Raw genomic sequence first — 17,215 nt, forward strand, 5'->3', positions numbered from 1 at the left:
GGGGCAGTGGGTGCCTCGAGTTCAACAATTGTAGCCGCTTTCTCTTGTTTTAGAATCCGCTGTCGTGCCAACGAGCTTGTGTGCGTGTTTGTCGCCGCCGGGCTACGAGCCGAAGGTTGCGCCGGTTGTGGCCCCGTGCGAGAGATTTCAACCGCGGGCGCTGGTGGAGCGTGCTCGTTGTCGTGCGGTTAGAAGTGATTTCATAATCAACGTTTTTGCGTTTAGATCGCGTTATTTAAAAATGTGTCGTAACCCTCCACCACCCGACACGGCTAATCAGTAAAACAGTGTCACGTTGACAAAAGACAAATAGTTCACTGCTTTAGCCAACCGGTGTGTTGAAGCGTGAAACCACAACATTTGCAAAAAAAAGAATTTAGAAGTGATTTCACGCTCGCACAAAAAATGAGCGTTCGAGCATTGGTGATCTCCTTCCATTTTACAGCCTCGAGGCAGTGGTGAAACATTCCACGTTACCATGGCAAGGGTGAGCTTATTTAAATAAAACCCCTGTGGACTTCACCACAAAAAAGCGGTACTTGATTTTTTTTTTATCAACCCCTGAAGAAGGATGATGGGCAGGGTCAATCCCCCAAACGAGGATTTGAAGTCGCAACCTTCAGATTGCGAGCCACTCGCTCTGCCGCCGAGGTACTAGACCGTCGAAGTTGTTGTTAACTGTGGTCCTGGAATTGTTTTTTTCCTTTCTAACTTCAGTGCATCGCTGTGTTACAAAATAGCCCCAGGAAGTGACATTCACAAAACTACTTCTGACGTAATTTCAACATAGCCTCTCCACCAACATTCGAGACCACGTCTTTCACATGCCTTGCAAAAAATAATTGGTCTCGTGTCAATAAAAACATCTAATTGGTAATTTACTGAATTGAATGAACCGAAGTTGGTTAAAATCAAACTAAATATTGCGAGTTTTCTATACGCAATCCTGCACGACACTCTTTTGACAACGAGCTACCATCATTCCAATGTGCATGTGTGCGTGCTCAACTTCTTTTGAACAGTTCGTAGCCAACCGAGCTAATCGGAGGTGCAGGGGAAGGGCAACGCACTAAACACAAAAAGCAGTTCCAAAGAAATGAGATTTCAATCTGGATTCAAAAGTGCCTAGCTCCAGTGGCTTCCTCGTGTCGGAAGGGAGAGCCTGATGTGGTGACCGTCTTGTTCGATGGCCAGCCAAAACCTGCCGTTGCGAGGATGAGCGGAGTTTGCGTGATGGTTTATGCTCCCTGACGAAATCGGCAAGCCACAAGATGACTTCGCATTCCATCCCAAACTTTGTATTATTATTAATGAATGAGCCACGCATTTAAAACACGCCGATGCGCGCAGAGACAGAGAATGTCGCGGAGCGCGAATTCTTCCAGCAATTCCGCTCATCTCATCGGAATGCCGAGTTGGGTTTCTACACCCCAGATGTTCTGTGGTGCTCACTTTTAGTTGCGGTAAAAGTGGCAGCTAGGAGGGCAAAGAGCCCCCCCCTCTTCACATGTAGCCGAGTCCACGAGCAAACATCGAGAGTTGATTTGATGTTAGATAAAGCAAATTATTATAATAGTAATCATACTGATGACTGTGTTATCGGTAGAGCGCTGTGGCGTGATAGAATGAGCCCGTGAGAGATTTCGAGTAATTATGCACGAGACAAATCTACCCACTGGGAAGCAATGGCAGACGATCATCAACCAATTAAAAGCGTCAATTCCCTAATCGCCGCGTGTGATTCTCTAACCGATGCTCGATTTAACAAGTGGGCCTTTTGGCTGTCTCCTGATGAAACTAGTTGTAATTACTGGCGAAACGTCGTGCTCAGTTTGTAAATGTTGTGGCTTGGCTCTCCAACACACCGGTGTGCTGTACTAGTGACGAATTGGCACGTTCTGTTTACGTGACAACCCTTACTAGTTGTCTGTCTGGTGGTGGCGGGTTAAACGACACATTTATATATTTACACGACCTAATCCAAAAGACCTCTACCATGCTCGATTATTTGGCCACGACACACCTTCTTTATCTAACAAAGTATCACTCCACATCTCATCGGGCAGACGAGCAGCAGCTTTCGGCCACAGCGCGGCCGATGCATCCAGGGCAGGGCTGGTGCCTCTCATCCCACCGGCGGGCAGGAATAATGCCGCCGCCGCTGCTGCTGCTGCTTCGTCTGCGACGCGCAGCCGACGAGAGAGAAGACATCGCAAGGGCTAACGCTGTCGCTGTATACACGCAATGGGGGTGCGAGATCACTTGCGTCACCGCGTTCCATCTCGATCGTGTGAAAGTAGCACCCCCAATGGCAGCTGCCCCTGTAGGCGCAATGCGACTCAGCACCCGGCCTGCAAATGGCCATCGCTCCCAGTAAGGGGGTGACGATCGCTCTACTGTACTGTATATCATCCCAATTTGGCAGACAACCAGGTAATCAAGGTACTCTGCTGTTGAGAGGCAATGAGGAACAGACGGATTAGAGAACACACGCAGATTAATGACATCACTGGAATTGTTAATAAAAGCGAGTGGCCTTGGGCAGGAAGCGTCACGCTTGGAATGGATGGTGGCCGACGGATGAGAAGAAAAATAATAACAACGGAGTGACAGTCGAGGAATAGAACTGGGAACACGTCCGCCGAGGAGATGGAGCTATGAGATCAGTTCGCTCGCAGATCCCCAATGGATTGCCACGTCGCAAGGGTCATGAGAAGTGGCGATGGCTTGGGGGGAGACCTTCATCCAGCAGTGGATTGACCATGATGATGATGATAATAATAATGAGATACTAGACGCAGCGATACATTTCTCACTCAAGGTTTTCTGGGTCACTGGTGACTACTCCTGGAGATCTGTTGTTGAAAAAGAGCTTCATGGCTCATCGGATTTCTCCGTAAAGAAAACATATTCTGATTCTCACCAATTTCCAGGGACATGGTGCGAGGAGACATACTGGATGTGGTGAGCTGGGGCACGTCATTATATTCTGGGGTTGCGGACCTGGAGATCATTGGTTGAAATGAAGCCCCTTTGGCTCGGCCATCATCATCATTTGCATCATCAGTTTAATGTATACTTCACCACTGACGTAACAATTCATTGAGACAGATGTGATTTCTGACGAACGCATCGCCTCAATTCGCGGGGGGGGGAGGATATCAGCATTGCACGCGTACCTAGGGCGGAGGGACATTGCGATGATTACGGCAGATATATTGTCACGGAGAAGAACGAAGTATTGCCGTGTTCACATTATATGCAGCGTCAATGCGGTCACAATTATTCTTTCAACGGAAGTTGAACCAAAGCGACACTTTAATAGTGAATAGGACACCTACAAAAAAAACACCTGTCAATTGTAATTAATTATTATCTGCCACTAAATCAGCACATGCATGTGGATGAGGGCAAATATTCTCGTCGATTTGTTGCGTAAATTAAAGATTGTCTAATGTATGGACACATTGCGTAAACACATCTAGAGTAGGGTGTGAATCCACTGCTAATCAAGCCCCCCCCCCCCCCACTTCGTGTTGGTCTTGGGGGTCGCATGGCCATACTTCGCCACACTGGTCAAAGCGTGTCGCTAAAATGCAGCGGGGGGTGGGTGAGCAGGACCCCGTCAGAAATCACTCGTCACTGATGTTAGCCGTGGCCGGGAATTGAACCCATATCGCCAGGTTCACAAAGCGGTGCGCTAACCACTGCGCCACCCACCGCCCCAACCCCATGTAGCGAATCCCCTTTTACAAACGCTGCCTTGATGCACCTACCAAGAGATATTTCACATAAACGTGTAAGTGTATGCGCACATATATATATACACGCAAACATATCTCCTGTTGGATATATAAATAACCTGTGCTCTGCCGATGTATGCAGGGACTCATTACAATTTACAATACAATTCTGCGGGGATGCATTGTTAATCCTAATGCAGCAGCTGTATCCTCATACATAAAAATTGACGGCGGATTTGATTTTTTTTGTCACGTTTACACCGCGGTTACATCATTGGATACGCGGGGAACCCTGCCACTGCGACACCGCTGGGACGCGAATAAAATACACACGGAAGACAAACTCGCGACAAACAGCCGACTCGACGTGATTAACGGGGTGGGGGGGGGTCATCCAGAGACCCGTTGCAGTCGTCACGCCGTGCGTCCTTCCTGTGCGTGGTGGAGGTGATGGTGGCAGCAGCGGTGGTGGTGGTGGTGATGATGATGATGATGAGGTATTTGACATTATCCGGAGCTCAGGCTAAGCCTTCGCTACCGCTGCTGCCGTTCGCCGCTGCCGACCGTCATTTCTTTACGAGTTGTGACACGTCCCAACTGTACCTGCATTTATTCATTTTTTGCGGCAAAGGTGGCGTTTTTGAAGTTGACGAGCGCGATGATTGGGAATCCGCTGACAAAAAAAATCGAAAACCCGCAGAAACCTCTCTCCCTCTCTCTCCCTCTCGTTCGCCCGGTTGCAAAAAGGTTTTCCGGCCTCGCTCCCAATTCTTTTTTGTTGTTGCGTTTTTAAAATTCTGTTTATAGGAGACGAATCTGTCTAATGCAGAATTTTATATCAGCTGCTCCCAGCAGGGGACACCCCTCTGCTGTAGACCCCCGCACGGGGTAATGCGCACCCATTCATTAGCATGAACATCTCAGCCCAACTTCACCAACAGCCAGACCAGAGACCGTGAGAGGCACCGGTGGTCGCCTCCCTCTTGCCGCTGTCCCCTCGCTCGTCTCGGCGCGCGCCTCCCGATCTGCCGAGCCTCGCCTCCGCCGCCTCCCGGTCAATTCATTACGGGCGCAGCCGTGGAAAAATAATACATTATAAATCCTGCGAACCTTTCTATAGCCCCAGCCTCTGTTCCCTTGATGTCCCCTAATTGTTGACTGCGCTGTCTCCGCCAGCCCGCGTGATAATGATGTCAAGAAAGTCAAGGCTGACTGGCAGGTGTCAGCCTCCCAGTGGACCTCATTAGCTCAGACGAAGCTGACAAGGCCAGGAATATGTATCAGCTGCAATTAGCCCGCCGTCACGGCGCATTACTTTGTTATTAGCCCGGCCTCTTCAGTAGACTTAAACATGACTCTCCGTCGCCTGCGAAGACTGTCCTGTGTGCACGGGATGAGTTATGAGGACAAGCCACTTTGGAGTCGGGTTCTGTGTGCACGCATGTGCACACACGCTAATAGCACGTGGCCCAACAGTCTGTTCAGGCGAGACGGGGGATCTCTGTCGGTAGCGCTGCGCCTGCGAACACGATGGCCCGAGTTGGATTCCCACTCACGGCTAACGTCATTTTCAAATATTTTAACCAGTATACTGGGCCTTCTCCAAGGTCGGTTCAACCTCACACCCAAACCAGGTACTTGGTGCTGTGTGTCAACACCAGCGCAACAAGGCGGGCGGGCGTGGTGCCGGCCTTCGTAAGTGCTCGCTCAAGGCAGCGTGCCCCAACAGAACGCGTGGGCTACACGGAGGATCTTTGTCTTTGCCGGAGCAGCGTCGTAAATTGGCAAGCACCCTCTTCGCTGTGCTGCACGAAGCCTCGCGACCCGGATTCAACTCCCGGTGACGATGCACGTGGGACAGCGTGCAATGCCTACGCGCATCTGGCTGAGGTCTCCACTGGATTGACTCGGCCAAGAGTGGGTCAACAACGTCACCAGAGAGGCATCGATGACTGTGGCGTGTGCGTGGAGTTTACTCCGCAAACCCATTTTGCCTGCTCCCAATCCTCCCCCCCTGTGCCAGCCATAATAGGTGCTCTCTAACAGAATTGACTCAATCGTGTAATGCAGATTCGGGGGCATACCTGTGTGTGCGCATTCACCTTGTGCTCGGGCGCCGCGGTGGCGAGGTGTTAACCGCCGTGCCTGATGTACAGGAACGCGCGGCCTCGATCCGGACCCTGACACCTGTATATTTGGAGCGTGCGTGTTCCCCCCGTGGTCACTCGGATTTTTATTTTGGCCCTCCGGTTTTTTCCCTCCGCATTTAGAAACATGCCTTTCGAGAATTTGGCTGAAATAAATGTCCACGTGATAAGCCACTTCGTTGAGCTATCATCTGTGGCCCGGTCACTTCTTAAATAGAGCGAGACAGCTCAGTGGACACTACCTGGTAAGATAGAAAAAAGTTTTAGTTTACTTTTTAGTTAGCGTGCACGTTTTTGTGTTTAGCGTGTCGTCCTTCCCCTGCACCTCCGATCAACACAGTTGGCAACAGACGGTGCAAAATAAGTTCAACATACGTACACACGCAAAACCATCGCGGTTACACGCGGCAGGGTCGCTGGAAATGTGCAGGAGCTGAACATTTTTGGCAATGGAATTTCACTTTAGGAACTTTTTTTTCCTTTGCTTGTTTTGGAAACGTGCAAAAGAAAACAATCTGCAAAACTTTAGCAATATTTGGAAATAATTGCTATTTAAACAATGTTTTTCGAGGTAAACACAAAAACATAATCTGTGTGTGACTTTGTTTTCCTGCCTAAACTGTGCTTTGTGAACTCACAACCTGTGACAGGATGGTCGTTAGGGTTATTTTTGTCACAGTTCTGTTCCCTCTATGAATGCATGATGGCATTGTCCAATATTATTCGAGGTGGTGCAATCCATTTAATCGTTTTGCATCTCTCGGGATTTGAGTCTCCATTACTGAGAATCAGTGGAAGGTCTCCAAACCTTCTGAACTGGGTTTGTGATGTTCGGTTGTTTTGTATTATTGCCTGCAAATGAGCTTTTGTTTAGCCCTCCCTTTGGCTATGTGAAAGTGGTGGCGAGATGTTAACTACCTCGCCTGGTGTGCAGAAGGTCGTGGATTTGATCCCAACCTCACGCCTGCTGTATATTTGCATGTTCTCCCTGTGGTCGCGTGGATTTTTCTCCGGGTCCTCTGGTTTTTCCCCTCCACATTTATAAACACGCGTTTATAGTAGGAAGCTGCAATAAATGTCCACATGATAAGCCACTTCGTTGAGCTCGCATTTGTGGCCAGGTCACTTCTAAAAAGAAGGCTCAGTGGGCCTTACCTGGGAAGAAAGGTAAAGCAACTTGCATCGCACAAGGCTGTTTTGCCAAGGATAGAGACATCATCCCTGACAATCTGGGGCTTTTGTCCGTTTATAATTTCTCCGTGTGTGTCCATCTTCTAGACCCCTTTCCGAAAGTCGTGTTTATCATCATCGGTAGATCCCTGCTGGCTGAAAACTCAACAAAATAAAGGACATGAATGATTTCACTCCCGTGCCACACATTTTCCCGAAATTTCCCCAAAGTTTCTACATCCATGGCTTCCGCTCTTCGGAAAATAATTTGCTCTTTGTTGTGAAACGCAAATGCGGCCGTGACATTGCAGCGCCAACATGAAGCGCCGTGAGCGCCGCGGCTCGTTGAAGAGAAACGGAGAAGAGAGGCGCGCAACTTTCTCTCGGAGGCCCGAGTCGGCGCTCGTGTTGACAAGACGCCCGCGAGCGTTTCGCCGTCATTGTCTGGGAGCGGGGGCAGGAGCGGGGTCGGGGGGCGGGGGAAGAGAGGCCAACACGAGGGCCGAGACCCGGGTCACAGGCCCGGTGAGAGTCGGGCTCAGAGGTGAGACACCGGGGGGCCCCGAGGCCACAGCGGCCCAGCCGACCACCCACGCTGTTACACAGCCACGCGTTCGTTCACACGAGCCGGTCAGTGAGCTGTACGCGGACTTCTGCATGCAAAGCGTGGCCATCCAAGTCTTTGAACCTTTTCTTTGACGTCCGCATCCGATTTTTTCCCCTGCGGCTGTTGCTGCCGAGCCGCAATAATCGCGGGTCTCTTCCCAAGGCTCGTGGGTTTTTATCCTGAAAAACGGCAACGGCGCGCGGTTGATTCCGCCCACAAAAATAAAGTTTAATCCGTAGAGGGCAAAACATGCACGAATGATGCGTGGAGATTTGAACGTTTTTTTTTGTACAAATGCGTGTCCCTTTTTTATTGTGTCGAAGAAAATGTCATTATTTCGGAGACAGTTCAATGAGTTTCAAGTTGAAATAAATGTGCACGTGACGGCTTCCCTCCAATCATAAATGATTATAATTGGGAGACTTGTGTAAAAACAATGTATTCATCGCAAAGAGACACAATTCCATACTGGAAAGTAGTAAATTGCTCAACCCATCCCAACACGTTTTGATTTAAATCAGCCAAGTTAATTCCCCGACATCTCAAAGGAAACTAGGTGTCAGAGAGACTTGTTTCATGATCAGAGCATCTCACTAAATGCAAAGACGTCAGTCAGGTTGTAGAGGTGCACGGGGAGACAGAGAAAGGAGAACGCGTGGATTCTAGACCACGGGCGGTTTCACGTAGAAGGCCTCCGTCCAGCAACGGATCGCGACTGATGGCGACGATCATCATGAAGGGAAACTCTGCATGTGCGGAAATTTCAGTGAATGTAGCCCTGCACCTCGTGGCGAACCTACATTTCATCCGCACGCCCATCGATTCCTCCACCCACACTTTTCCCCACCACGCAAAGCCCACTGGTGACTTCCTTTGACGCTGTTGCAGAATGCTGCTCTCAAATGACCCTTAACCCTTGACCATCGGCAGGCACCATTAATAGGTAAGTGTTCACACAGGCTCAGATGACGTCAGTTTGAGTTGACTCCTTCGCCGTGCGTTGAGGCTGCGGGTAAGGGCCCTGCATATTAATTTCACGGTGGCAGCTTAATTGGAAAGCTCGTCCCATGTTGTTGGTTTATCTGGGGTCAGCCGTGTGTGATATGCATGCTGTCATTGATTGACACGGCCATCAGTGTTTGTCAATACTCTGTGAGCGAGCGGGAATGGTGAGTACTGCGGCTATTAATTATTGTTCGAGCTACTGCAGACAGCAGGCAATTTCAATCTTCATTAACAAATGAGTAAATTCTTCCATATCTTTATTATTACCACCATCAGCCATGGCCAATGCACTGCTGCATGAAGGCCTCCCCCCCACCCCAACCCAACCCATCACCATCTTTCTTGATTCCACAATGTCACAATCCACCAAACACATGCACATGTGCTCATTTCTTTGATCCACTCCGCCGGTGCAACGTCCGTCCGCGCCCTTGGCTGCCTCTCTCTCCATCGTTCGTGTCACCCACCGATCATCATCCCTCAGAGCGACGTCTCCGGCCAAAGCCCAATTATTTTTCGTAACAGTCAACATGTGACCTTTGACCTGTATTACATTATCTCTCATCCATGTGTTGATAGTTGTATTATTGCTCGATTCAATTGGTTTTGCTTGTGTACATAACCGTGGGAGAACATCTCACGTTCATCCTATAATATAATGAAATCAATAGTGATACCTGTAATCAGTTTGAAATCAAGCAGCTGTTTTAAGGCAGCGCCCAGGCGAACCCGCCGGCGTCAATGAACCCGTACGGTCCCGTGTCGCACTTGGGAGCCACCCGCAGATCAAATGAACAACGACGGAGCACTCAGCAAAGGGCCTTCGCTGGGTTGGCTCAGCCCGAATCTCGTCGTGAGAATGTGCTGATGCGACCAGGAGGCCTGGCGGTCAGCGTGATTTGCCTACTGCGTCGGTCTGCGTGGGGTCGATGGTTCAACCCCCTCGCGGCCACAGTTTCTCCCCCCCCCCCACCCGCCCTCGTTCTCTTTGGAACAGAGAACGCTCTGTCTACAATCGCCAGCGTGGGAAGCAACGGTGACAGAAATACGCTCCCTGTGTGAGAAAAGACACTGCAGTGTATACCTATCCGGGCATGAGTTTCAGATTTCATTAATTTGGATATCAGAGGTTTCTATTTTTTTACGTGTTGGCCAATTAGCCGTTTATGTTTCGTAAAAAAATTTGAGATATTTTAGGATTTAAAATCATAAGTTTGTTTTTGCACTACAATAAATCGTGATAATAATTCTAAATATTGGATTCACATTTTGGAGATAAAGTTCCATCTGTAAAATGACAATTTTGATGTCAACGTTTCAACAGACTTTTTTTAATAACGTCAGCAAAAGTGCCGTCACGTGATGGCAATTTTGGATTAGACCTTGTTGATGTGACGTCACTTCGCGTGACAATCCTGCCTTCGTCACATTTTAGGATCGATCCGAATCGAGACAAAACATTTGGATCGTGGAAACTTTCATTTCGAGGCCCCACTTTTTAGATTTGTTTTGATGCATCCAAAAAAGCGAAAACAAATGAATGGGCCCGATTCGCAACATGTTGGCAAACTTTCCCTCTTGTCCGATTTTTCGCAAAAAAATGTTTTCCCAATGTTGCTATCATCACCAACAATCGAGTTAATCGGACATTTTGCCACGACATTAATCTGTCCGTAACATATTTCAAATATAGTTACAGTCCAGTCATTCCCCGTTTAACTTCAGCACCACACATGCCTAGCCCACGTTGTCTCTCCACGTTACCAATGTGCTGACCACACACTGACAATAAGGCACTCATTCTATGCTGAGTCCACCTTGGGGAATCTCAGCTGTAGGACACTTACACAAATGCCGGAACACACTCGCTCACACAATCCACACTTGTACAGCCGCCATACACGTCACGCTGTGGGCTAATTGATGGGGATGCCCTCTGACCGTTAGGGTTGTACCTCTGATTTACAAAAACAAAAACAGGACGGATCATGGGAAGAAGAATTATAAACACTTCTCACAATGCCACAAAATGGGGAGAACTGCATGTAAATGTTTTGTCTTTAGAGGTGCATTACTATTAGTATGATGCAATTGACAACAAACGGCACTTTTAGTGTCCCAGAAACACTTACATATTTCCCAGATATCAACAGATGCCTCAACACTAGGGCATACTGGATTTTAAAAAAACTCATCAGACTCTGAATATTTACTGACACTGGAGGGAAACGATGAGATCTGAAGGTCTTTTTCACAGATGTCCAGTCGGGGCGGATCAAAACGTTACAACAACAAAGAGTACAACACACGATAGGACTACAAAGTATAAGTAAGGTAAACAATTCATTTTCATAACATATACGAATAAAAATAAACTATTTTTTATTTTACCACATATACGCCCACTGAGCTATTAGCTTATTTTTCAGAAGCGACCTGGGCACAAATGATAGCTCAACAAAGTGTCTTCTGTTTAACACGTAGGCTTTCGCGACCAATATCATTCATAATAGAGGTTTTTGGGTTAGATTGCGTGTCTTCTAACGTGGACATTTATAGCAGCGAAATCATCTAAAACCTGGACGGGTGGCAACCCAACATGACCGCCCGTGCCCCGCGCAAGCAAAAAGAAAAATCCATCCACAGGCAAACGCGTGGCACTCAAAGCCCAAGCATGAAACGTCCGAACGCGGGAGAGCGTCCGGCACGGACACGGAACGCAAGCAGACGGCCACCTCCGGCGGGATCTCTGTGAACAGGGCCAGTCCTTCCCAGGAACCAACCCCCCTCCCCTCTTCCCTTCTGCCTCCTCGACCACTCACTCCGTTCGTTAGAGCGACAGAAAAAAGTTGGAGGAAATTGGAGTTGTGGAGTGGTGTGGGGTGGTTGTGGGTGGTGGTGGTGGTGGGGTGGAGCGTGGTGGAGGGAAGGCGATGGGGGAGGAAGGGGAAGTTTGCAGCTCTTTGTGTTGCTCTGCATGCGCGCGGCTTGGGAGCAGGAGGGGCGACTCACAGAGCCCTTGGGGCCCCATCCCCAGCAGACCCTTGACCCTGGGTCCCTTAAACCCCCTACCCCCCTACCCGCGTAGCCCCTCCCCCTGTACCAGGGAGAGGGGAGGGTGCGCGCTCTTAAAGTGGACCCCTACCACCCCCAAACCCCAACCACCCCCAAACCCCTACCACCCCCAAACACCTACCACCCCAAATCCCTACCACCCCCAAACACCTACCACCCCAAACCCCTACCACCCCCAAACACCTACCACCCCCAAACCCCAACCACCCCCAAACCCCTACCACCCCCAAACCCCAACCACCCCCAAACCCCTACCACCCCCAAACACCTACCACCCCAAATCCCTACCACCCCCAAACACCTACCACCCCAAACCCCTACCACCCCCAAACACCTACCACCCCCAAACCCCAACCACCCCCAAACCCCTACCACCCCCAAACCCCAACCACCCCCAAATCCCTACCACCCCCAAACACCTACCACCCCCAAACCTCTACCACCCCCAAACCCCTACCACCCCCAAACCTCTACCACCCCTAAACCCCTACCACCCGCAAACACCAACCACCCCCAAACCCCTACCACCCACAAACCTCTACCACCCCTAAACCCCTACCACCCGCAAACAGCAACCACCCCCAAACCCCTACCACCCCCAAACCTCTACCACCCCTAAACCCCTACCACCCGCAAACACCAACCACCCCCAAACACCTACCACCCACAAACACCTACCACCCCAAACCTCTACCACCCCTAAACCCCTACCACCCGCAAACACCAACCACCCCCAAACCCCTACCACCCCCAAACCCCTACCACCCCCAACCCTACCACCCCAAAACCCCAACCACCCCCAAACACCTACCACCCCAAACCCCTACCACCCCCAAACACCTACCACCCCCAAACCCCAACCACCCCCAAACACCTACCACCGCCAAACCCCAACCACCCCCAAACCCCTACCACCCCCACTCCCGATGCAACCCCCACCTCCCCCCACCTCCCCCCACTATGTGCAGTCGTCGCAAAGGCGGCCAGCTCTGACCACCAACACGCCAGGCAGAGCCCCTTCCCGTCGGTGCTGCTGCTGCTGGAGGAGGAAGCAGAGATTTCTGTAACGCAACGATCACGACATTGGTTCGCTCGCAAACTCGTGCTGTTCGAAAACATGTAAAATAACGAGCAACGCACGCAGGTGCGTTTGTTCCAATAAAGATGTAACCAGTGGCGGATTATCCTAGTAGCAAAAGTATTAAAATATTAAAACACACATTTTTTACTTGCACAGTAAAGTAATTGTATTTTTTCATTTGCTATACAGCAAGATAATACGACAAATCGCTAACCTTAAACACCCAGTCGTTCATGAAAGTTGAAGGTGGTATACTGCCTTCAACTTTTACGAACGACTGGATGTTTAAGGTTAGCGATTTGTCGTATTATCTGGCTGTATAGCAAATAAACAATACAATTACTTGACTGTGCAAGTTAAAAATGTGTGTTTTAATATGTACGTGTTTTTATTTATTTAGGGCCCCTTGCTAACACCACGCTACAGGCACTGCGGCTGTAACGGCGACTGACCAAGGAGGTTGTGTGTGAGGGGTGGCCACGGCGGGTGGCGCACCGCGCTGTGACACCCGCATCGCCTGAGTTTCATTCCTCGCCACGGCCAACGTGAGTGACGAGTAATATCCAAGCCACCCTTGATTAAGATACAAAAAAAAACACATTGTGCTTAAACGGATGACCACGAGGCACAAACGGGCTTGTGCGTGGTGGTGCTGACTGCATTGCGGCTAAATACATTGTTGTACTGTTCTTCTATTCTTCCCACATCTATGCTCACCACTTTCACCAACTTGCACTGCACCAGTGCGGTGAAGTATAGATATTTGATGCGCTTCTGAGGCCGTCTGGAAAGCTCTTCCTTCCGATATTAGGAAGCCACTGGAGTTATGCACTTTTAAATCGTCATCTAGATTGAAAACTCATGTCTTCACAACTGCTTCTTGTGTTTAGTTTGTTGTCCTTCACCCGCACCGCCGATTAGCACGGTTAGCTACGTACGGTGCGAAAGAAGTTCAACACGCATACAGACATGACGGACACTGCGTGGAAACAGCTTTCGTCCATCAGGTGTGGATTGTTGTTGTTGACGATTAATCAATAATAATGATGATGTATAAGATGTGATTATTAGAATGTCGACGTGGTCGCTGCGCTGCCAAGGCAGTGCCAGCACGGGGTCCGCCTTCTCGCGTTTGCTGCGTCTCTGTTCTTCGCCGTTGTGAACAAAAAAATAACAACTTACTTGTAAACACCCAATGTGCGAGGTGTGCTGAGGAGGCAAACATTAAAACAAAATCCAGGTGTCAAGTCCGAAATTGAAAGCGAATAAAAAAAAGCCGATGCAGAAAATGTACAAGTGTTGTGGACCTCGGCTCAACGATCGGGTCCTGACCTTGGCAGTGATGAATGTGTGTTGGGCCACAGTAATGATGTGTTTGCGCTATTTACAACGACGTGATACCCTTAACGAGAAGGGGCATGTGCAGTTCTCTCTGTATAACGCTGCGTCAAGACGGGTGGACAAGCAACGGGACTGGACATCCATAGGTTTGGGGTTCAGCTAATTTACACTCAGACCCATCACCATCGCCGTCCCTTTGAGGGTCGATAAAATAAGCACCAGCAGACTGTACCACTTAGTAGGAAATCAATGGTGTTTTGTTGTTTGGTTGACAGACCATTTCCTGCCATAGTAATATGGAATGTGCACTCCTGGCTCACCCCATTGTTTGAGTAGGGAGGAATTTGACTCGAGTTGTGTACGCACCATATGTGCAACAATGCGTTTGTAAAGATGTCACAACATTCAAGTAGGTGCAATGCTTTAATGGGCTTAGCTTAAGCCCATTTTTCATGTACGTGTAATGATGTGAAGGGTGAGGAGAAGGAATGATAAGTGATTATTAAGTCTGCGAGTACATTTTATATCGTGCACATCTATGCATACAATCTAAATGTAGCCATATTGTACTGATATGTAAATGTGCATGCATCATACACGACTTCAATCCACTGCTGGATGAGGGCCTGCCGATGTCGTGCGGTGTCAAGCGGGATGGGGGGGGGGTTACTTGACCACACATCGCCACGCTGGTCGGTGCAGGCGCGTTGGTGTGTGTGGTGTGTGTGTGGTGTAGTGTGTGGGTGTGGTGTGTGTAGTGTGGTGTGTGTGGTGTATGTAGTGTGGTGTGTGGTGTGTGTGTGTTGTGTGTGTTGTGTGTGTGTGTGGTGTGTGTGTGTGTGTGGTGTGTGTGTGGTGTAGTGTGTGTGTGTGGTGTGTCTAGTGTGGTGTGTGTGGTGTATGTAGTGTGGTGTGTGTGTTGTGTGTGTTGTGTGTGTGTGGTGTGTGTGTGTGTGGTGTGTGTGTGGTGTGTGTGTGGTGTGTGTGTGGTGTAGTGTGTGTGTGTGGTGTGTGTGTGGTGTGTGTGTGGTGTGTGTTGTGTGTGTGTTGTGTGTGTTGTGTGTGTGTGTGGTGTGTGTGTGTGTGGGGGGTGTGTGTGTGTGGTGTGTGTGTGGTGTAGTGTGTGTGTGTGGTGTGTGTTGTGTGTGTGTGGTGTGTGTGGTGTGTGTGTTGTGTGTGTTGTGTGTGTGTGTGGTGTGTGTGTGTGTGGGGGGTGTGTGTGTGTGGTGTGTGTGTGGTGTAGTGTGTGTGTGTGGTGTGTGTGTGTGTTGTGTGTGTGTGGTGTGTGTGTGTGGTGTGTGTGTGGTGTAGTGTGTGTGTGTGGTGTGTGTGTGTAGTGTGTGTGTGTGTGTGGTGTGTGTGTTGTGTGTGTTGTGTGTGTGGTGTGTGTGTGTGTGGTGTGTGTGTAGTGTGTGTGTGGTGTAGTGTGTGTGTGTAGTGTGTGTGTGTGTAGCAGCTTGCGCGCTGCGCTACGAACCCGGCTACCCGAGTTCGATTCCCGCTCACAGGGCAACACCAGGTGGCGATTATCTGAACCGGTCCTGGGCCTCCTCCCCTAGGTCGACTCAGCCTCAATTGAGTACCTGCCCCGTCCCGTGGCAGGGATGTCGCATGTGCTCCCCATTTAAGTTGAATGTCCACTGCAGTAGATGTCTCATCGTGTCGTGTGCGTGCATGTGGCGAGAATACGTGTGCGTACACGTGCGTGTGGTTGACTTCTGCCTCAAATGAGTACCTGGTGTGATGTGTAAACATCGCCGCTGGGGAGACAAAGGCGGCCGGGCGTGGTGCTGGCTACCCACCACCCCCTCGCGTGCCGTTCCGACCTTCATAGGCGCTCGCTAACAGCACTTGCCCTACAGTCTATTAAGTCTATAGGAGGATCTTTGGCTTTGCGTGGGGGTGTAAAAGTACGACGTTTTATTTCCGACCAACCCATTTACATGCGCGGTGTGTGCATGGTGTTGAAGTGCGCGTGTACGAATAACACGTGCGCGTGTGTGTGTGCGCGCGTGTGTGTTTTGGGCATTGTTTACGCGCGCAGGGGAAGAGCGTGACGGTCAACAGCGCGGCTGCGATGCGACTTGCACGCGGCGCCGTTTCTATAGCGCTGGCAAAAAAGATCCGGCACAGCGTGGCCAGACCCGCACTTGAAAACCATCATTATATTAGCAGATACTCCTGGCTGATTATATTAATGGTGATTAATGGCCGTGGGAAGTGAGAGACGTGCTAATCAAACGCATTTCCAGGGCGAAGCTCAGCCAGGCACGTCAAGGCGCCCCTGCGTTGCGTCGTCCTAATTTCTCACTCTCCGTGATTTTACCTCTTTTTTAAATATATCATAAATCTAAATGCGGCACAAGTGCAAAAAAAACCCCTGTGCTCCCTAACATCAGGCGCCACCTTTACATTTGGGGTTGAGCAGCGATAGGAAAACAGGGAACATGTGGGAATTTATTTGTGTGTTTTTGTTGTGTCTCCCCTCCCCCGCCCTTGTCCCAGGTTTTTGTGTGTCGCCCCCGCACCCGCCCCCGCCCCCACCCTTGTCCCAGGTTTGTGTGTGTCTCCCCTCCCCCGCCCCCACCCTTGTCCCAGGTTTGTGTGTGTCTCCCCTCCCCCGCCCCCACCCTTGTCCCAGGTTTGTGTGTGTCTCCCCTCCCCCGCCCCCACCCTTGTCCCAGGTTTGTGTGTGTCTCCCCTCCCCCGCCCCCACCCTTGTCCCAGGTTTGTGCGTGTCTCCCCCGCCCCCGCCCCCACCCTTGTCCCAGGTTTGTGTGTGTCTCCCCTCCCCCACCCCCACCCTTGTCCCAGGTTTGTGTGTGTCTCCCCTCCCCCGCCCCCACCCTTGTCCCAGGTTTGTGTGTGTCTCCCCTCCCCCGCCCCCACCCTTGTCCCAGGTTTGTGTGTGTCTCCCCTCCCCCGCCCCCACCCTTGTCCCAGGTTTGTGCGTGTCTCCCCCGCCCCCGCCCCCACCCTTGTCCCAGGTTTGTGTGTGTCTCCCCTCCCCCGCCCCCACCCTTGTCCCAGGTTTGTGCGTGTCTCC

Source organism: Lampetra planeri, chromosome 41, assembly GCF_965212315.1.
Source record: "Lampetra planeri chromosome 41, kcLamPlan1.2.h2, whole genome shotgun sequence".
Lineage (NCBI taxonomy): Eukaryota > Metazoa > Chordata > Hyperoartia > Petromyzontiformes > Petromyzontidae > Lampetra > Lampetra planeri.